The sequence below is a fragment of the Nicotiana sylvestris genome, chromosome 12 (assembly GCF_000393655.2).
Source record: "Nicotiana sylvestris chromosome 12, ASM39365v2, whole genome shotgun sequence".
NCBI lineage: Eukaryota > Viridiplantae > Streptophyta > Magnoliopsida > Solanales > Solanaceae > Nicotiana > Nicotiana sylvestris.
This window is the reverse complement of record NC_091068.1, coordinates 155,014,292-155,023,089: the sequence shown is the minus strand read 5'-3', so window position 1 is coordinate 155,023,089 and position 8,798 is coordinate 155,014,292.

The window sequence follows — 8,798 nt, the reverse complement described above, 5'->3', positions numbered from 1 at the left end:
TCATGTGAAATTCTTTAAACCAGGTAAAACAGATATAATCAGTATAAATCAGCTCCTCAAGCATTTCAGTTCATTTATTCGTTCTTATCCTCAGTTCTCAATTCATATACTTCTCACGATAACCGAATCAATAAATATATATACCGCTGCAGTGTGCAGCCCGATACGTATATCGATATGGCGTACAACCCGATCCATAATAATAATAGTCGACTGCGCTCGGGGTGTGCAGACTCCGGAGGGGATCCTTCAGCCCAAGCGCTATATAATTGTTGCGGCGTGCAGCCCGATCCATATAAGTAATTGTTGCGCCGTGCAGCCCGATCCATAATATGTAATTGCTGCGGCGTGCAACCCGATTCATAATATAAATATCCTCACTATTGGGTCCTCGACCCCTCTCAGTCATTTAAAAATCACAGCCTCTCAGGCGTAATGTACGGTCGGGATCTGAGCCCTCATATCTCTTCCTATTTATGATTAACATTTCAAAAATCTGGTTCATATCATTCTTAAACAATTGGAAACATGACTGAGGATATAAATTCTTTAACAAAATAAGTAAGGAAACCCAGTCAAACATTCCCTAAGGGTTCTACAGGTCGGCACAAGGCCCCAAGCATGGCAACAAGCCCAATTCACAATAATAAAGTATATGTCTCAATCAAAAATGTAGTAAAATATCATTCGGGATGGACCAAGTCACAATCCCCATAGCATTGAACCTCACGCTCGTCACACAACGTATATCTCAACTTAGTATAGCACTACGTTGGGCAAATCCGGAGTTTCAAACCCTCAGGACATCATTTAAAATCATTACTCACCTCAAACAGGCCAAAACTCTAGCTTGCTATGCCCTTGCCTATCAAATTGGCCTCCACGCGCGTCGAATCTATCCAAAATCAGAACGAATAGGTCACAATATGCTAAGGGAGCATAGCCCAAGCGAAAACATTCGAAACATATCAAAAATCTCGAAATTAGTAAAACCCGAGCCCCGGTCCAACGTCTCGAAATCGGATAAAATTTACATTTTCAGAATCCTCATACCCTCACGAGTCTAACCATACCAAAATTATCCAATTCCGATACCATTTGGTCCTTCAAATCATCATTTTACATTTTTTAAAGATTTCACAATTTTCTTCCCAAATTCCATCCCAAATCACGAATTAAATGATAAATTCAGTGATAGATTCATGTATTCTAGCAAAATCTGAGTTAAAATCACTTACCCCGATGAATTTCTTGAAAAACTTTCGAAAAATTGCCAAAATCCGAGCTCTCTAGGTCAAAATATTAAATAAAACTCAAAACCTCATATTTATAGGTACCCCCTCAGATTTCAGCTACCGCGGGCCGCACCAAAACGACCGCGGTCCGCGCAAGCCAGTGCAGCCCGCGCAAACACAATCGCGGCCGCACAGGCCTTCCTCTGCAGTGATAGGTTTTAGTATTTTGTCCATAACTTTTGCTACAGATGTCCAAATTGCGATATCCTTACCTTTCTGGAAACTAGACACGAAGGGCTACAACTTTTGTTTTTGAATAACCTCAAAATTCCTTGTAGAGCAAAAGATATGAGCTTACGGCGTTGGACTAGCGGGAAGGTTCTTCACCGCGGCCGCGCTCACTTTTGTGCGGTACGCGCGACACCTACCGCGGCCGCGGCCGCAATCGTGCGGTCCGCACAGCACTCACCGTGGGCGCACTCATTTTTTTGCGGACCGCATGGGTGAGTTCTGGGGCCTGCAACCCTCCTGGACCTGCTGCAACTATGATTTTCGGCCTAAAACATCCTGGAACCTACCCGGGACCCCCGAAACTTCAAACTAATTGTACCAACACATCTCATGACATCATTCAAGCTTGTTCAACATTTCGGAACGCTTCCAACAACATCAAATCACCAATTTAACATAGGATTCAAGCCTAAGAACTCCAAGAACTCTTAAATTATGCTTTCCATCAAAAGGCCTATCAAATCTTGTCCGAATGACCTGAAATTTTGCTCACACATCCCAAATGACACAACGAAGCTACTGCAACTCTCGGAATTCCATTCCGACCCTATATCAAAATCTCGCCTATCAACCGGAATTTGCCAAAATATCAATTTCGCCAATTCAAGCCTAAATCTTCTCTACAACTCCAAAACCCATTCCGATCGCGCTCCTAAGTCACAAATCACCTCCCGAAACTAACCGAACCATCAGAACTCACTTCCGAGCCTTCTAACACATAAGTCAATATCCGGTTGACTTTTCCAACTTAAGCCTTCTTAAAAGAGACTAAGTATCTCATTTCTTACCAAATCCTCTCCGAACTCGAACTAATCAACCCGATCACATAAAATACGGATAACGAAGCGTAAAGAAGCTAAAATAGGGGAAACGGAGCGGTACTCATGAGACGACTGGCCGGGTCGTCACATCATCCCCAACATAAACAAACGTTCGTCCTCGAACGAGTCAGAGTTGTTCTAGAAGCCAACCAATAGCTGAATAACTTTACCATGCATATGCCTGGGGGTGATCCCACGTCACCCTATCTCATATAGGTCTGATAACACATTGTAACTAAAAATTTTACAGTCCAAATCCCATAAACCATAGAATCACATTTCCACTTCTAAAGTTATCGATACGATCAGAATCTCACATCTATTTTCATAATTAGCCCGAACAAGCTGTAATCACCCATACTTGCAATCTCAGGTGCAATCACTTGATATGACACAAAACTCAAACACTCGTAGTGATAACTTCTACTTATAGCAGCTGCACACAATCGGAACACCGATTGAAAAACTCTTATCAACTAGAGTCTCACCCCAACACCTTTATATATTGCCAATGATCACTAAAACACGCGGTAAGCCATAACCATTTCCCAAATTAACTTTTCAAGAGGACACTCTTCCTTTGGCAAATACCACAACAAATTTCTGAGCTGAAGCTCGATATTATCCTTCCAATATGCTGAAATCGAACCCGTTCGTATTCATTAATGATCCCAACGATCTCCTCTAATCCAACACACCACTCTGGTGACATGGCACCTTAATATAGGCCTAAGCAACAACTTGCATAATACGCGCACCAATAAGCAACAATCCGAACATTCCTCCAATCATGAAAATGACTCAAATGAAAGAGTTGTACTTCAAGCTCACTAGTACCGCCACAACACAAGGCTGAGACCCGACTCGCATTGTAGGAACGTAATACACGAATCTAACCCGCAAGATCATACCTCTACATATCTGCGATGTGTGATCCTATCCAACACTACTCTATATGGACCACCTCAAGTCACTATGCTCGAAATCGATAACCACGTACAATTTGATGTCTAGAACCAAAGAAAATCATCATACCCACAGTAGAGCAAATAACCTACATCACACAAACCCGACAAGACATAACCAATACACCATTCACCGAGCAATACCAAATTTCTCTTCCTGCTCGACTTCCACTATGAAACCCCAATCGAACCGTACCATAAGTGCCTATAGCCAACGAATCACAACACCTTGCAACACAGAAAGGTAACTCATAGATCTCCCTAGATTACTAATAAGCTCAATAACAATCGAATCAGCACATCCCTCAGCAATACAATTCGGAGCCAACCAAGCCGACTCAAATTAGAACACGCATCCGTGTTGGCCTGCCAACGAACTCCTTATCACAAAAATCCTGGAGCTGCTCTAAAACTCCCTTAACTCTGTCGGTGTCATACGATACGGTACTCGGCATCGAATCAATACCAAAATCAACAACCTTGCCTGGCGATATGCCCGGCCACAAGAAACACATCCGAAAAGTCCCTTACTACCGGAACTGAATTAATATGAGGAGCCTCAGCACTGGCTCCCATTACAAGAGTCCAATTAAGAAAGGCAAATCCTTCCCAGCCGTCCGTTAGGCCTTCGAAATATAAAAATCTCTCTAATAGGACATGATCCATCGAACATCGCCACTCAATTCGTGGCATTTTCCGATAGCCAACAGTGCCGCCTTAGCGCAATAGCCCAGAATAACACAACACAGAGATAACCAGTCTGAACCTTATATCACGTCTAAGATCTAATCTACCAAGTAACAAAAGATCCGTTCGGGTCTCCAAACCACGATAGTTACTAAACAGTGTCGATATACACGATCTATAACCATACATAGCCTGAATATAAGAACTTCCGTCTCCAAATCCAGACGGCACATGAACCACCGTATCTGATCCTAACTTCGCCGTCCGAATACATGCCACACCTCTAATACCCAGTCATATCACCAAAGATACTCTAAAATTCTTTTATGCCACCAAACAAACTCGAATATCAGCAGTCGATCTAGCCCAAAAGTGTCGCACTACTACCGAAGTGCCATCAACTTAATCGCATTGCTTTTATTTTTCTGAAACATATAATCTCATCAAATCATTTCCTTAATCATCTGAAGATTCCTTCTCAAACCATCTGACGTTCATTTCTTTAATTATCTGAAACTACCAGTTGCCTAAGAGTTTTATGAACTCCCTTCCAGAACTGAACTGAACCTTACACACATTAATCTCGATCCTCCACTACATATCGCACATACCACACCATCCTAGTATAACTTGAGAACTTCATCTCCCTTCCGAGCCACAGACATCTACGTACTCAACTAGTCAAGAACTTTCCATTGATCCCATCACAAAGAAAAATCACTATACCTCACATGCTCCGCATGCCTATAGAAAATATACATCTCCAAACCGCAGTAGAAATCCTCACGGACTCTCCGAATTCCATTTGCACAAATTCAACTGATCCTTCTACTAGACCAAGCAAAGCAAGCCATCAAAACCCAAGAGCATTGCTACAAAATACCTGTAAGAACTCATTACCTCGAACACACACAAAGAGTTAATCATATCCTTACCATACTGATCCGGTCTACTATCAAGCTGCTCCATCTATCTAAACTTCCTTCTGATTCATCTTCAACTTGCAATTCCCTCTTGCTATAGCACCATAATTCTTCAACCCAGGCTTGCTACACAAGATTCAAGCGTAAAACCACACTGTCTAAGAACCATAAGCCTGACTACTCTCTCAAATATTCCAAAAAGCACTACATCCGAAATACTTCGCTCTGAAGAACTTTCTGCGGATCTAAATCAGTTACCTCCTAATATTAATACATAGAATCCCATAATTAATATAGAAAACACCACAAGTCTTGACGTCTTCCAAGGAAACCTCAGTTTCTATCCATAAGTACAACTTGAAAGCCTACAATTATTGCATGTAAAATTTTGAACACAATAGGACCATTCTCTAGAGGCATCCACTCTACTTAAACCGTAGTTAGATTGATTAAATGAACCAAACAACCTGTGCTTTATTTGCGCTCTGACACCGCAGAATGTGACCTTATTTCAATATAACCAAACAACTTCTTGCACTATGCACCGAGCATTCCTTACCAACCACAACTCAATTCATTCCCCGATTCTCGTACACCCATAAGGCATAACATAACCTTTATTGAAATTTCCTTTACTCGAGCCATAACTGATTCACAAATATGCCTCAAACAGGAACCATTAGAGCAAATAACCGTGCAATCAACTATTCAATAGTGGACTCCCCCACTTGGCTCAAAGCCATAGATCAAAACACGCACCATAACTTATAACGCGTATACTTTTTTTGTTTCCATAATACCATAGTGAGATTAGACTCAGTCCTTCATAAGCTCTTGAAACACCGACCATCAAGTACTTTAACTCTATGCAAATCTCACATTCACTCTCGTAACAGTTAAGCCCACTCTATTAAGTGACCCAAATTTAAGTTTCAACACATATGTTTCACTTGTGAATGAGATCTTCTAACAGACAACATAAGGATCACACAATCTTAGAACACCGTAGGAGAAAACCCGCGTGCTTCGCCTCAATATAACATTTCTGTATACCTTCCACCGTCATACACATTACACAGTCACTTAATTTTCCTGAGTCTGAACTCATACCGCAACATCAAATTTACTTCACTCCAACTAGGAGACATGAAAAGATTCTTCACGCGCCCATAACTCGGGGCTACACATCCAACCACAACGGAAATCAAACACTTAATAGTTCATCTATCATCCATCAGACCTTCCTCGTCACTTCCAAGTCATATAGATACCTCTCGCAGTACCAACATACTCATCACATAGTTGTCATCCATCACTTCTACTAATGGGGACAATACCGCACATATAAGTTCAAAACGCTTGTTCACACAATCTGCACCTCGGTGATCAAGCCATAGGCAAAGATCCGACCTCAAATCCTCTAGACTGGCCCAACATCAAACTCACAGAGATCATATCTCACCCCTCGATCAGGGAATCACAAGCCATCAAGGCATATCTGATACTAAGCGCTCATGCGCACATACGAACGCGTGGAAGGAATTTCAAGAGTTACTTTTCAAGCTGAATCAAGGATGCACGATAAGAATTCAAGAATACGAAGTTTTCCTAAAGGTTCTGCAACCTCTCGAGGATAAATACAGACGTCTCCGTACCGATCCACGAGACTCTACTAAACCGGCTCATGACTCGCGAGACCAACTAACCTAGGCTCTGATACCAACTTGTCACGACCCCAAACCCTGGCCGTGATGGCGCCCAACACAATTCTAGGCAAGCCCGACCAATTAACTTCTTACAATCTCTTTTTTTATAATTCAATACCAATTTTTGGGATTTAATACCAATTTGATATAAATAGAAGTATGAATTTTAACAAATGAAATGTGCGGAAACCATAATCACGAAAAATCTCTATAAAATAGCCCACTGATCCTGTGTTATGAGTCCGAGCCTCTAATACAAGGTTTCAACAATCTAATACAGAAATATATCTAAAATGCGGAATAATAAGTGGAGATAGAAGGAGAAATCGGGTCTCTGAATGCCATGCATCTACCTCGATAACTCCAATGAAAACCGAATGGCAGGAAAGCTCGCTCTATGCCTCAGGAATACCTGTACCTGGATATAGAGATTGAAGCGTAATTGATTTATTTAGTTTCATCGAAATGTTAGATTGCCATTGTAGATGATGCCAAGCAAATCATAGATAAGTCCTCTAAGGCAGTATACTATAGCTAATCTTTTCAGTAGGAAGATCAATATAAGTTCAAAGCATGCCTCACGGTATTATTGCACAAAGGGTATTTAATCAAAATGCAGTACAATAAGCATATGAAACTAATTAAACCAGGATAAGAGCTAGACAGTAGCATAAAATTCCAATCACATTTTCTGGCTAGTGCCTAGTAGAGCCAATAGCCATCCGACCACCAATTAATACTCTGGCATAAGATAGGACTTCTGCTCGAGAAAGCACCAATTCCTCCAAATGCTAACAATACCAAGCTCACTGCAGCCACAATAACAGCAAGCTTGTTCGAAATTAAATCAAGATTAATTATTATTTTTAAGTTGTCTAGAATTTGATATTTGGTAGTTTATTTAATTCATGTCTTTTTAAGATTTGTTTTTACCAATTTTATATTGGAATAAGTTTTTGTTTTGTAGTATTATAAATAGGGGTGCTACTACATATTTTCTAGTGTGGAGAGGTAGCTACGACATATAAGAGATTCAAGAGTTTATGAGTTGTGCAAAAGCCCCCTACCAAGTTCTCTCCCTAGTTTAATAAATTTCTTATATATAGCTTTTGCTAAATCTCTTGCTTGTACCCAAATTGTTCTTAGGGTATTTCAATCCTTCAAATTGGTATCAGAGCCTGTGTGAGATCCTGTCAGAGCCGGTAGGAGATCCAAAATAAATGGATACTCTATTACCTAATTGTCCTGTTTTTGTATTTGAGGGCAAAAGTAATTTTGAAACTTGGTATCAACAGATGGAGAATTTTTTTAAGGATATTGGATTATAGTCCATCATTGATAAAGGATTTGAGGAATCCCTAGAAGGCACAACATTGACAGGTGATGCAGCTACGCAATTGGAGAACAAAATACATTTAGATTATAAGGCACACTACTATCTCGCCATCAAAGTCGATTTGTATATATCTAAAAAATATTTGTATGCAAAGTCATCAAAGGAGGATTGGACAATCTTGGTGAAATCATATCGAAAAGTTACTGACATAAAAAAGGAGAAACTGCAAGAGTTTAGGAGTCAATTTGAGTTGGCTCATATGGGACCAACAAAGTCTGTCAAAGAATTTTTTATGAGAATTGAAGAAATAGTCAATGGTCTAAGGATCAATTGAGAAGTATTGGAAGAAGTTAAAATTGTTGAAAAAGTATTGGAGTTTCTAAGTTTAAAGTATAGCAACAAGAAAGTTATTCTTGAGGCTACCAAAGATCTTAGCACTCTCGGACTTGATAATTTAGAAGGAGAATTAGTGATATATGAGAGATCACTGAATCAACAAAAAGATGATACATTGGAGGAGGCATCACGAGAAAAGGATGATCAACCAAAAGAAAATAAGACACATCAAATCCGGCGGAGATAAATCAAGAAGGCCAAAATTCAGAAACAGAGGAGAAAGGAAGAGATGGTACATGTAATTTTTGTTGTGATAGAGATTCTATTGAATGCGAAGGAAAGTCAAATAATATTCAAATTGATCTGCCAAAAATTTCTCCAGTTGCTTAAAAGGAAGAAGTGGTTGCAAGGGACGTTCGTCCAAAAGAGGTTGGTGTTTCACCTGACAAGTTATTTGATAGTATTGAAGATGAACCTATTAACGAAAAAAGCAAGATG